Raw genomic sequence first — 14711 nt, forward strand, 5'->3', positions numbered from 1 at the left:
AGTGCAACCAACAGGGACTCTAGCAGGGCAGTCCTACCTGAGATCTTGCTGTGGGTTTTAGCAACACACAGGTTGAAGTCATTTTTTAACTGTTATATACATGCATGTGTATTAAAAATAATAATTGGAAGCTTTTAACTCTATGGATGCTTCCTTTGTTGATAACCTTTAAATATTAGGATTGAAGAAACAGTCATACCACATGGCTGTGGCAAGAATGAGGTAGTCTCCACTGGTTTCCAGTGGAGATGGGTCTGGACATGAGAAGGCCCACTCACCTCCCGGGGATCTAGGACTGCAAAGCTTCACAGACTCAGGAAGGAACACAGCTTTAGGGTCATCTAGCAACCCACAGATCACATTTGGGCAGAACTCTATCTCCTTAAGAAAGAGACCTCCCATGCCACCTCCAAATGCACCCTGTCCCACCTCCCCAGCCTGTGTAATGTCCTGTACCTGACCTGTTCTCCTCCTAGCAGTTAATGCCATGACCATCCCTTTGTTAGTTCAAGTCTAACACCCTCCACCAATGCAATTCCTTGAGTGCCCTCCAGCCTCCAAGACCTGACTCTTCACCGGGGTCTGTGCACCCCACTTCACCCTGCCTCTCCGTGACATCCACTCCTGCTATCCTGTCTCCACACACTCTGCACAGGGTGCTGGAGGCCGGGAGTGTCTGGCTCCCCTTCTGTGTCAGGCACAGGGGCAAACACAGGAAACACACGTCCAACATAAGCCCCTGATCTGAAAACCCAAAACGCTCCAGAACTTGACCTTTCTTTCTTGGTGCTGGGATGGGATCCAGGACTTTGTACTCTACCACTGAGCCTCCCCTGCCAGCCCTGGCTCAGAGCTCTGAGAGCACCCACCACAGCAGGAGTGCAGAATTCCACACCCGACCTCAGAAAGCCATGCGAACGACACAGTGGCACAAAAAATAATGCATCACTTACGTCCAGTCCTTGACCCCAGGGGGCTCCAGCCACACCTGGGAGGGGCAGCCAGATCCCACCTCCAGCCTTCACACCTGCCCACACACTGGCCACTGGTCCCCCAATGTCACCTCCTCAGAGCTCTCCCTTGCTGGCCCATCTAAGGTGATGTTGGTTAATGGCTCCTTGTGGCTGTGAGAATGTCAGAGAGCAGTTCCTGCAGGCTACCAGACCCCCAGGTCATAGCCCAACACGTCCTGAGCACCTACTACGTTCACCGAAGAATGAGGACTCTGCTTCTCCTCTCCTTATGGTGGTCATGACAAGCACCAAAGACACAATAAAGACAACCAAATACAATGTTTTCATATAGAATCATTAGTGGAGTCCATCTTCATATGGTGCCCTACTACAAATAAGGCTGGGTGATCAGTGACACAAAGATATAGGACCAGAGATGCAGCCATGTGGGAGGGCACTTGTCGGGCATGCACAAGGCCCTGGGTTCCAGGAAAGGGAAGGGGAGGAGACGGGAGGAGAGGGGAGGGGAGGACACAGCATATTGCATAATGACACAGGAAGATGTCAAGTTGAAGGAAGTTGAAGGAAGCACTTGGGTCTCTTCCAAAGTATGCGGAATATTGTGTACTTAGGAAAAAGACACAAAATTAATCGTTAAAATTAAAATATTGAAGAATTTCAAACAATCATATCACCAATGCTAAAGTCCAAAAGACTGACATATGACATATATTAAATCCAAGGTTCTTAACAGGGACTGGAGGGGTAACTTTGCCTCTGGGGACATCTAGCAATAAATGTGCAGAGGCATTTTTGCCTGTTGCAATCCTGTGTCGTGGGTGCTCCTGGCATCTCAGGGGAAGAGGCAAAGGAAACTGCTGGACATTCTGCAGTGCACAGGAGAGACCCCACAACAGACTTGTCCAGCCCAAATGTCAAAAGAGCTAGGGTTGGGAAACACTGCTTTAAATCATTCTAGACATTTCAATTAAACTTTGAAACAGATGCCAATCCTTTTAGAAAGCCATAAATCTTGCCCAAAGGAAGAACTAACTGCCTTTGAAGTCACAAATAATTTAATCAGATTTACACTTTGATGTACAATTCACGAGTGTTGGCTAAAACACATCATCTATTATCTCCATTTACAAAACCCTGACCTGAGCTAAGTGCTATTCTGACTCCATGAAGCATAGGAGTCTTAGAATTAAATTAGAAAAATGTGCCCCTCGTTCTCTCCCACACACCTGGCACTGGGGCTGGCAGGAGTGGGTGGGGGACTTAATGATTCATGCTAAATGTGCAGAACTCACAAAACTTGAAAACAACTTATATGTTCAAAGGGCTACACCTTGCACAAGCTCAGGTGCCTCGGGACAGGTAGGCCAAGCGGCAGACTGACACCGGACGGTCTAGGGTGGGCTAAGAGGTGTTGGGCAAGTGCTGTTTTTTTAGGGTTATTTACTAACACAGAAACACACCTGGGGGCTGGGGATGTGGCTCAAGCAGTAGTGTGCTCTCCTGGCATGCATGCTGCCCTGGTTCAATCCTCAGCACCACATACAAACAAAGATGTTGTGTCCGCCGAGAACTAAAAAATAAATATTGAAATTCCCTCTCTCTTTCTCTCTCTCTCAAAAAATTCCCTCTTTAAAAAAATTAATAAAATCTCAAAAAAAAGAAACACACCTGGAGGGGTAAGATGCCAGGTGCATTAGCATGTACCTGTGTCACGGCTATTTGGGAGGCTGAGGCAGGAAGATCCCTTGTATTCAGAAGTCCAAGGCCAGCCTGGTCAACACAGCAAGATCCCATCTCAATAATGAAAGAAAGTTAGGCTCAATATTAAAACAACAAAAACAAAAATCCTACACCATTTACACCAGACATGGAAACCAGGGGATCCATGAACTAAAGCAGTTCACAAATATGTTTGATTCAGGATAGAGAGATTTTTAGAAAATTTGAAACAGTGGGTAAAAATTGGGGTAGTTTGCAATTGAAAAACCATTTGTGGATGCTCTTGAAATATCACCAATCTGGCAATATGAAGCCTGCTTAGTTCCCTTAGCCAGAACCAGCTGCAAGACAAGGCCCCAGTAGCTCACTCCACATTTTTAGAGCTACAGGTCAATCACGATCCATTAGTGAGCTATAAGCATCTCCTTAACGATAAAACAAACAAACAAACAAACATACAAAAAAACACAGACATTAGAAATGCATCCGGTTATCAGAAGAATGAGCATGTGTGGCAGTGTTACCCAAATGTGCACACAGGCAGACATGTGTGACAGATCGGGACAGCTGTGTCTTGCTGCTTTCCTCACCACAGTCTCCACCATGTCTGACCTATGCATCTAGATAGCAGCCTGGTCCTTGGGGGACTATTTCAAGTTTTCAGTTTAATAGTGTGACCTATAAACCTATCCCCCCAAAGGCCCTAAAATAACATCTGACTATGGGAGGTGGGATCATTAGTGACTTTAGTTCTTGTAATTAACAATTATCTTACAACAAAGAAGTATTGATGTCACCATGAGATGGAGAACATAGAACCACGTTCCCTGCTCCCTGACTGGTACCCCACAGTGGAGCTATGACACCGAAGGACCATTAGCAGAGAGGGGGGAGAGCAGGCCCCAGGGTGCTCTCCTAATACATTTTAATGTCTTGCACGGGGATCCTGAAAGCCAATATTGGTGAAGGCATCAATTCTGGCTAGGAGGCCTACAGAAATGAGAAACCAGAAAAAACACTGAGAATGTGAACCCCTTTGGCCATCAACCTGTGGGATTCCAGGAACCTGTGAGCTAATGGCTTCTTGCTGAACAAAGAGCTTCTCAGAGAGCAAATCCAGCCCTGAGAAGGAGGGCCCATGTCTGCACCTCTAATCCTCCAAACAAAAGGGAGATTTCCAAAGTCTCTTAGAAATTTTATAGAATAACTTATTCCAATTTGTGACTTTGTGCTGCGACTTGCATATTTTGTCACTGTTATAAACTACTTATATAGTTTTCCTATCCTATGACATGACAGGTCTTCTCTTTAAAGCAGGATTTCGGATAAGCCACAGCTTTGTCTCCATTGTGTCTTGTGGGGGCCATTAATAGCTCCTGCTCCCTGTTAAAAAAATGTCCCTGTCACTGGGACAGCAGAGGGCAGCAAGCTGCCATGGGAGGAAGCAGGATCTGTGCCTCCCCTGCACTCTGCAGGGCCCTCGATGGCACCCATGAGAGTTGCCCCTAACTCTCTCAGTCTGTAGAAATGGTTGTCAAAGTTGGGCCACGGGCGGAATCTCATGTGCCTCCTGTTCCATTTGGCCTGCAAACTACAAGGATTTGACATTTTTAGGTGGCTGGGAGGGAAGAAGGAATTAAAAGTTCATATAAAGCATGCAAGTCACACGAAATTCAAATTCCAGTGTCCACCAACAAAGTTTTATTAGAACTCTCCCACCTCATGTCTACAGCTGCAAATACACTTTAAGACCTAAAATAGCTAGTATTTGACCCCTTATAGAAACAGAGGCAATTTGTAAGATTAAAATGACTCTGGCTGGGTGGGGTGGAGCATGCCTATAATCCCAGCTACCCTGGAGGCTGAGGCAGGAGGACTGCAAGATCAAGGATTGCTCTGGGGTGCAACTCCTGCCTGGTATGGGTAAGGCCCTGCATTCAATCCCATTGCCACCAAAAAAAAAAAAAAAGATTCTAAGTGTCATCCCTGTTTCCTACACTATTGGGCTCAGGATTAGCCAAGTCCCAAGCACATATTGAGCAAGAGAGTTATAATTTAGGAAAGAAGCTCTGTAGTTTAAAGGGAATCTATTGGCTCTCACCTAAAAACCCAAATGATGAGGAATTCTGTCACAAAGTCTAAGGCCATTTATCCCTCTCCTTTGCCACTACAGAAAGAAGAGAGAGGCTAAATTAAACACATTAGATGTGTCCTAATAGTACAAACTGTATTTTCTTGACATGTGGCCCAGGAGAACTAGTGGCAGTTTACACACCAGCATTTTTTATTTTACTGTAGCACCTTCTGTATTAACGTCAGTGAACTTCATGGCATTAAGGAAAAAAAAAAATAACAAGAAGCCATTTTAAACAGGGGCTTACCTATTTCACTTTGCATAGGCCAAAGCTGAGTTGCAGATCCAACACCCAATAATGGAACAAAGCTCCACAGAAAGTGACGGGGACTCGCAGCATAGCCACCAAAACTGAAATCCCACCTTCTCAAGCTCTCTATGAAAACTCACAGGCCAAGGGTCTGGGGGATCCAGACCATGCATGTTCTGTGAACTTTGCTTCCACAGAACCATGCATGGAATTAAAGTATGATTTTAAGGACCTCTGGTAAGAAACAAGGGGACAAAAGGAAAGACCTTCTGACACTGTCCACACAAGCTATGTGGCTCCAGGGACAACACCCTACAGCTGCACTTCCAGTATGAGGGACCCCAGGGTACATGGCAGAGCTGCAGTCTGTTATAACAAAGACCCTGCAGCCACCCAGCACCAATGCTCTGCCTCCCTGCAGCCATCCAGGGACAACACAGCAGAATTGGTGCACCTCTGAGTGCACAGCCACCAAGTCCCCATTATTATTTTACCTTTAGGGTCATTAGCAGTCTCCTGAAGAGCGGATGGCTGATCCTTCAGGATTCTCTTATCTTTAGTGGTTCCACAGTCGTCATATGCTAGTAAGTTCTATTGCTGGGCTGTAGTCTCCCATTGATTATTACGATTAAAAAAAATCTGAAGTGAAAATCGTTTTATGGTGCAAGTGGGAAGGGGGCGTCGACTGAAGGTGAGCACTCAGCTCCAAGTCTAAAGCTGCTGCTCCAACTGCACATGTGCTACCCCAGAAAACACTCCAAGACATCTCAGCCTGACATTTAATAAGTGGAGATTTTACTTAAAAATCTACATTTTCCATTTCTCTGGAAGAATATCAAGATCTGAAAGCCCCAAGGCCACATTCTTGCATGGTGGCCACGGGTGAAGTCCCTGAGATGAGGCACATGCCCTGGGTGTCCCTGTCTCCACTATTCTCAACAGCCGGCTAACCAGGAAACATCATGCTGGGTTTAGAAGGTTCTCTGTGCCGATATCTCAAAGGCAGAACAACAAAAAAACGAGAATATCACAATTCAAGAAAAGTAGCAAAACCACTTCCTCATGAAGGCAATGTCGTTCATAGAATATTTAACACATGACCAAATTCTTTTGAGGAAGAAAAAATTCTTTCAAGTCACCATTACTTTTCTCCTTCTCAGCCAGTGGCCACCCCTGCTGGCATCAGTTCCCTGATCCACATGGACAGCAGCACCAGGAGAAGCAGCAGCCAGCACTTGTGCAGTGTGGGCTGTCTGGGGCACTGTCCTAAGTGCACCCCAACTCCTCATACTTACAAGAACCTCCCAGGCACACCGTTAAGATCCTCACATTACAGAGGGGAAACCGAGGCACTGAGACCATAAGCACCCTGCCCAAATGCTTCACATGCTCCATACACATCCCTAACAAGCAATGTAACTGTGAGACAGGTGACCCTGAAGGAACAGAACAACTCCAGGGAGACCTGCAATGGCATTTTCATATCAACTTTATTTATTTTTTGGATGTGGTGCTGAGGATCGAACCAAATACCTCTCATGTGCTAGGCAACCACTCTACACCAAGCCACAACCCCAGCCCCACAAGGACTTTTTACCTTATGTTTTCTGTGATATTTGAGCATGGAATGTGAATGTACTGAAAAGTCAATTATTTTATTAAAATAAAATTCTTAGAGAAGAACAGAGTTATGGGGAGTTTACTGTGATTAGTCCAAGAGGCAGTGACATTAGAAGTGAACTCTAAAAGGATTTCTGACCACCTCCACCCAGGTGTAGGAATGAATTGTAGTGAGCCTTTTGGAAACACTAATCTCATTTGTAGGTCCCACCAAGCAAGGAACTCATGTAATCACGCATTAAAAATTTGCAGGCAGGGAAGCATAACCCTGCAGTTCCTGCGGAGGTGCGGGGTTCTGGCGCTGGCGCCCAAGGGGGCTGGGAGCCATAGGTGAACAGAAAACATGAACTAGAGCAACCTACAGCAAGATGTTGGGCCATCAGGCAGGAAGCCTGGTATTAGGACTCCCAGAGGGGACCAGCTTGTGGGAGAAGCCTGGTCCCCAGCACGCATCCTCCCCAGCGTGTGTCCTCCCCAGCTCATTCTAGGCTCCAGTTCCGGCACAGCACCGCAGGGGCATGACCCTGACCCACTAGGGCCAAATCCCGCTGACCCCTCCACCCCGTTCTGGTGAAGCAGCAGCCGCCCGAGGCTCTGCCCATCGGAAACCTATTCCCACCAATCCCGTGACCGACCTCTAGGAGCCTGTCCAGCCCCACCTCTGGTCTGGGCCTCGGTTCTGCGTTCAAGGCCCTTATTTCAAGGCCAACCCCTCCCCCACGGGAGCCATTTCGGTAGCCCAAGTGGCCTCATGTCCCCTGTCCCGCCCATCCCCAGCCGGAGCTGACCGGTGCTCTTGTCTAGGAAGCCCATGGACTCCTCGCTGGCGCTAAAGTGGCTGGAGGTGGCCTTCTTGTGGATGTACTGCTCCAGGTCGGCTCCTGTGCACCAAGGAGTTGGTGCTCATGGGCGAGCGTGGCATGTCCGACAGCGAGATGCGGTTGGGGCCCGCGCCCAGCAGGGGCTTGCTCATGAGGATCTTGGGCGAGGCGGTCATGTCGAAGTTGAACTTCTCCTGCTTGTCGAAGACCTTCTCCTGTTTGTCCGGTCTTAGCGTGCCCGCACTGGGGTTGGCGGGATCCAGAAGCATCTGGTACTGGCTTTTGTGCATGTAGGGCGTCCTGAAGGGAGAATAATTAAAGACCCTGAACTTCCTGTGGATGTTCTCCACATAGACCTCCACCTCCTGCATGGCGCTGTTGAAAATGCTTTTAGTCTTTTTCACACAAAAGGAAATTTCTTTAGACATGAGGTAGCAATTATTTATTGGAACCCAGGCCCTGGGAGGGCAAAAGAGAAAGAAAGTTCAAGTCAAATTTAGTGATTTGCAAGGCTTTTTTTCTTTTCTTTTTTCTTTCCTGAATACAAACCAAATTAGCCTAGCATGTTTGCCAAGATTCTTAAATACTTACTCTCTTTTTAAATAAATGACTTGGTTTCAATGTTTAATTAATGATCCACTCAACAGGCATGTTCTGCCACAAGGACAGAACACAGAACAGCAAAACTCAATAAAGATAGTAAAAGGCTCGACAGTCTTAGTCATTTTAATCCATTAAACACACACACACACACACACACACACACACACACACACAATAAATCCCCTCTGGTACACAGTTCCATTATGAACATTCCCTCCAGTGGTGCTAACTACATTAGAATTACCTAGGATGCTTACTAAAAAGGCCTATACGAAAACCTCACCCCAAGTGATTGTAATTATATTGGTGTAGGAAAGGGTTGGTAAACAGTATTTTTATGTTCCCTATTTCTAATATGAGGCATTAATCTGCAGTCTTTATTTTCATGGTATTTGGTGAGCCACAAAGAACTCTACAAACTAAAGGCAGCATAAATACTAACGATTCCTTTTTTTGCAGCAGTTGTTGAAAGTCAGGCTATTAAACTATGGCATCCTTAAAGCAGAAATTTTTCTATGGATACACAGGCTTTAAAATTCAACTCTTCTGTCATTGTAGCAGACCATTTTCCACTCAAGACTGCATGCTGTCCCAAACAAAATTAAAGGTGAAGGTTATCGCCTTTAACTGTCCAGCTGTTGGTGTTTATAAAGCTGTTTGTGCTTCTGCAATTGCTGTGCCATGAAAATGATTTTTACAAGACCTATCACCAGCTCACTTTAATATCTGACCAAATGCCCAGAGGAAAAATGTTAACTAGTTTACAGTTTATCCTTTCTCAGTAGTTCTATGGTAAAAACATATTTTCCAATGAATACATTCCTATCTTTCTCTGGGTTTCAAGCATAACACTTTAGATGTGATCGGTGGCTTGGACCCAGATGCAGAGTCACTAACTGTTGGCCAATGAAACCAGTTTTCTAAGCAGTCCAGAATGGGTTGCTGACATCCAAGGTGCCTGTACCTCTGAGCTCACCTGCATCTGAACCCCACTGCTTTCTCAGGTGTTCTCAGTTTGAGTAAAAGGACAGGGTCAGTTCTCCTTTCTGTGTCTCTGGCAGAAGATGGATCTGATGTGCTGAGAAATTTACAAGGAAAATTAAAGAGAGGAGGGAGACTTTCTTCTTAGTAATTAAAACCCAGTTTTATAAATAAAATCTAGAAGCTTCAATTAATCAGAATTCTCATCTATTTCAGTAGGGAGAAACTCTAATAAGATAAATTGTTAAAGCTTTAAAAAAAAATAAATCCTTTCTACATTCTCTCTGTCCTACATTCCATTAGGTCACAAGAATTTGAAGTCAGGGACAGTCTTTTTTCAGCTTTTTATCCTTCTCATCTAATTCAGTTTCTGAGACAACTTTGGATTTAATATATTTGGTTTTAATTAACTTTTGTTTTCACCAAATAAATATGCTCATAGTTTCAATAAAAAGAAAATAACAATGTCAATGATATTTTCAAGCATTATAATGAAAAACAGTGGACTTCTGCTCTGTCCCATTAATTCTAATTCCACTATTATGTAATTTTCAAATATTTTGATTTTTATTCTGGTATTTTTCTTTCTTATTTCTTAATAACAAATTGAGACTAATTTTCTTGATTTCTAGATTTTTAGCAGTTATTTGTTCGCCTTGCTTTAATTTTAGAATTATTTATTGACCTGTTGTAATAGACGAGAATTGATTTATGTGTAACTTCCTTTTCCCCTGAGTGTTCTTATCCCAACTCTCCCTTTGAACATAGTTATGTCTCAGTTTTGTCAGTCATTTACAAAGCTTTGTCCATGTAAAAATGTTTGCTGCAAAGCAAAGGATATTCTATGATAGTGTTTTATTTTTTACATGTTTTGTTTTTCTTTGAGGTAATTGGCTGTTTCTTTTTTATTTGCTAAAATTGTGTATAAAATTGTCTTTACTTTTTTGTAGTGCTGGAGATCAAACCTAGGGTCTCCTGCAAGCTAGGCAAGTGCTCCACAGATTTGGATCTATGAGCCCTCCCTAATAAATATTCTACATACTAACTTCTATCTTAAAGAACCTCCCAGTGACAAATCGCAATAGGACCCATGTTGTTTCGATGTTGAATATTTTCCATGTTGATCATGACTGGGCAGCTGGGGGACCCTAAGTGATATCATTATGGAATCATATGTCCTTCCATTGAGGATATTTCCTTGAATACTTTATTTGGTAATTTTCTTCCTATTATTTCCTTTTTTACCTTTTTCTAGATCTTTTTCTAGAAAGTTAACCTCCATTAATTATTTTCTTATTATCACATCTTTTTCCTCCAATTATATTTTTAAACTTTTTACTTCTGGCTTAAGATTTCCTTCACTGATCTTTGGATATTTTAATAAGTTTTTAATTTCATTGTCATATATTCATTTCTGAATTATCTTCTTAATTCCATTTCCTTTCTCCCTTCTCTCTTGCTTCTCCTCTCTTTTTCTTCATGGTGACATATTTTTATTTCAAATATATAATATTTTTATTATCTTCTACAGTTTTCTTTAATTGATCATTTCCAGGTCTATAGGTACAGTTTAAGCTGGAAATTAACTCTGAGCCCAGATTGTAAACACATTCAAATGCTAAGAATTTATTCTATAGATAGTATGAAAATCAAATAATTGAATTCACATATGTCCTTAGCACTGAGGCTAGAACATAGAAAGTATTCAAGAAATATTAGAACAGGAAAAGAGGAGAGAGGGTATAATATTTGTGGTAGCTCAAATAAGAGGCAGTGTTGCCTTGAACTAAATGATAACATTTGTTATGAAATAAAAACAAGGAACAGAGACGTTTTAGAATAGATGATTAATCATCTTGTGTTATCATTTCATCTATTGTTTCTGATAATCTATAATAAAATCTACTTAATTACATTGTTAGCTTACTCAATGAAAGATAACATAAATTGCTTGCCTGAAGTTTCCAAATTAGAGCTATGTACAAGAGGGATATGAGCAGTATTTGTGGCCTCTTACATCTCAGAGTAGCATTATATTCTACAGCATCACCCTTTATCACCAGCATTATATTTTATTCTAATATTCCTAGATATCTATGTTCCCATTTCTTACTGGGTAAATGTGAAAAGATTTATATATATATAATGTTATATGAGTTTAGAGTGGTTAATGAAAAATAGAATGCAGTATTTCTTCCCTGCATCTTCCTTTTTCTTAATTAATTAATTAGTATGTGACATCCATTAGGTAAGGCACAATATAAAAAAAATCCACTGTTCTATTTGCTTTCGTCCTGGGAAGAATTTCTACCACTAATCAGGCTTTGGCCACCATGTATAAAAGCAGTGTCTCCAATAGCTAAAATATGGAACCAACCTAAATGCCCTTTAACAGATGAATTGATAAAGAAACCATGGTCCATATAGACAATGAAATATTACTCAGCCTTAAAAAAGAATGAAATTAGGGCATCTTCTCATGAATGGATGGATTTGGAGAATATTCTGCTAAGCAAAATAAGCTGATCCCAAAGCACAAAAGGCTGAATATTTTCTCTGATACGAAGATGCTAATTTGCAATAAGTGGGGGAGAATAAAGGTATTTGGACTAGTCAAAGGGGAGTGAAGGGAAGGGAGGGGGGATGAGGGTAGGAATGATAATAGAATGAATCATACATGTGCATATATGATTACATGAGCTGTGTAACTCTACATCATGTACAAGCAGATGAATAAGAATTTAAACTCCATTTATGATAAGTCAAAACTGCATTCTACTATCATGTATGACTAATTAGAACAAATAAAATATATTTCTAAAAAAGTAGTGTCTCACTATCTACAACACAGTTCTGCGGGGTGAATCTGCCTAATATCTGCATGTTGATCTGTCCCATGTTCAGCCTTGTAGGTTCTTCATTCATGCTTTTGTGCTTCTGTGTTCCTTGCTTCTATCTACCTCCTTCAACTCATTTGACTGTGAATTCCTGGCAGGGTAAGAGATGACCTTTCCTTTGTATGTCTTTCTCTTAAGTTTCTCAGCTTCTGACTCCTTTCATTGCCAAAAATATTATTCCTCTCATTGTAGGAAACCCATGAAGATTATTAAAATGAAAATTTTAAACACCAAAACATGCCAGCAGAGAGGGCCAAGGAATTTGCTACGGGAATTTGAAAAGGAGATTTCACAAAGCAGCAGAGCCATCCAAAAATCAATGAATGGATACATACAGCCTTGAAACAGGTGAGGTGGAAACTGATTATAAAATTTGTTCCCTCTGGGTACTCAAAAAAAATCACCTGCATTCTTTAATCATTACATCTTTCTCTTAGTAAAATAAACATAACATCTTTCTTTCTTTACAACCCTGGACTAAAGGAGCATAAATGGAATAACATGTGTGAAAGCAATCTGAACTCTTTGGAAGTCAGGAGTGTAAGTCTCAAAGCTTGGTATTATGATTTTCTTGCTGAAATTTGGCATTTAAAATAGTGGCCTAAATAACATTATTTGAAGTCACAGGATTATTATTTTTCATTTATGATGATCTTTTAATTGCAAGAAACTAAAGGCTTATAAAACATTGGTTAAGAACATCACTAAAAAGGAGATTGCATGCTTTGTACATTATTTTTCTTACTTTATTAGTCAGGAGAGGCTAAATTAATGCTCTGGTAACAAACAACTCCAAGACCTCAGTGATTTAACACCTTAAATTATTTCTTACTAATGCAAAATCTGATGAAAGTCCAGGTAGCTTTCTAGGGCAGCTGCCAGAGCAGTGATTTCACAATCCATGCTACCCTGGTTTTGTGGTTCCACCATCTCATTGTGAGACTTTCTCCATGTTTGCTGGAACAGGGGAAAGAGAGACTGGAAAATAATGCAGAGTTTTTCACTATCTCAGCCTGGAAGTACATTAGTCTATTTCATTATCCATTGATGTAAGTTCATTAGAACTGAATGACCCCAAAGTGCTGCAAATTATAGTGGGGAAGGAGAATTGGGTATTGGGAAGAAGTAATAATGTTCCCCATTCTAACATACTTATAATACTGCTGGTGCCTGCTCCCAATTCCATAGATCATAAGGCATAACTAAAAAAGATGACAGGAAATTCAGCACCAATAACTGATTTTTCAGAAAGGAAAGCTCAGGCCTAATGTCCAAGAACATGAGGTCAGAAATGAAGAGTAAGGGCTAGAAGCCAGAGACCTTGACTCCTAGTCCAGAGCTTCTACTCCAGCCAAATGCATGATAGATGTATCTCTCATATAAAATTGTTTCATGGTTAAATTAACTCATCAACAACAGTGTTAAACTCTGGCATAAACAAAGTTATGTAGGTCCATTTGTAACAGAACTTCTCAAAACCTTCAACTTAGTACAATACATTGTGAATTTTTAAGTGTTAAAACATTAAGAAATTATTGACAATTTCTGAACACAGGAAGCCTTGCCTCATTTCTAACATTTATCATTTTTCACAGCATCTTGCAAGTGAAGTACAGGAAATGTTATTTTATCACATTATACTTGCAAAACTGTTATGCAGGCAAAATTAATTCTTTGTGTGGTAGCTTTATTGACATTAGTTAATGAAGAGGTATGCTTTTATCCTCACCCTTCCTTAGACATCCATATTTTTCAGACCCTGATTTTGAGTTTCTCATTCATACTTGTTTCCATTCATATAATACATATTTTGTAAGCATAAACTCTATGCCAGGTCATCTGTTAGTGTTGGAGATTTAATAATGAGCAAAATGTAATCCATATTTTTATACTGAATACATTGACTAGAGTAGAGCTAGGTTCTAAACAAATAATGTAGCTAAATGTTCTTAGTGTTATTATTACCCTAATAATGTTATTCTATGTGAGCACAAAATAAGTAAGGGAAAATCTGCTCTTGTGAATTAAAAGTCTTAGGAGACTTCCACTGTGTCTATTATAAGTCCCCTGCATCCTTTATTTGAAAAAAAATATCCTGGATATCAATGCTGGATTTTACTCTGATGCCAGTTGTCTTGCATTGTATCCCCTTTGGCCTACTGAGATAATACACAATGTCATGTGCAATCTTCATAGATAAATCATGCATTTGCTCCCCTCCCTGCTCCTGTCATTTGCAGATTTGATCAGCCTTCCATCTATATTTTCATCCAAATCCCTAACAGAATTTTGCTCAAGGCAAGGCCAATGATACAGAACTACTCGCATTAATAGAAAACTTTATACAACTAGAGAATTATCTTATGATCATAAAACAACTTTAGCCTAAGTTAAAGCCCCCAAAGAAGCAAGAAAACACTTAAAACAATTCTAAGGGGACTACTGCCTTCCAAATATTCTTGTAGAATTCTGCATCAGAGGAGGAAGACACTGTAGTTGTTAATAAGCTTTACTTTCTACATCTTTTTTTTGCTAAATATTAATTTATTCCCTACTAGGATGCCAAATATGGTGATAGGCATGCTAAGGACATACAAATTAATTCCCACTGCAACCCAATAACCGAGGTACTCCTGCCTACATTTTACAGGTACAGAAACCAAAGCAATAAGAATTTACATGCTTTATCGAGGGACATGGAGCCAACAAGTA

This window comes from Urocitellus parryii, chromosome Y, assembly GCF_045843805.1.
Source record: "Urocitellus parryii isolate mUroPar1 chromosome Y, mUroPar1.hap1, whole genome shotgun sequence".
Classification (NCBI taxonomy): domain Eukaryota; kingdom Metazoa; phylum Chordata; class Mammalia; order Rodentia; family Sciuridae; genus Urocitellus; species Urocitellus parryii.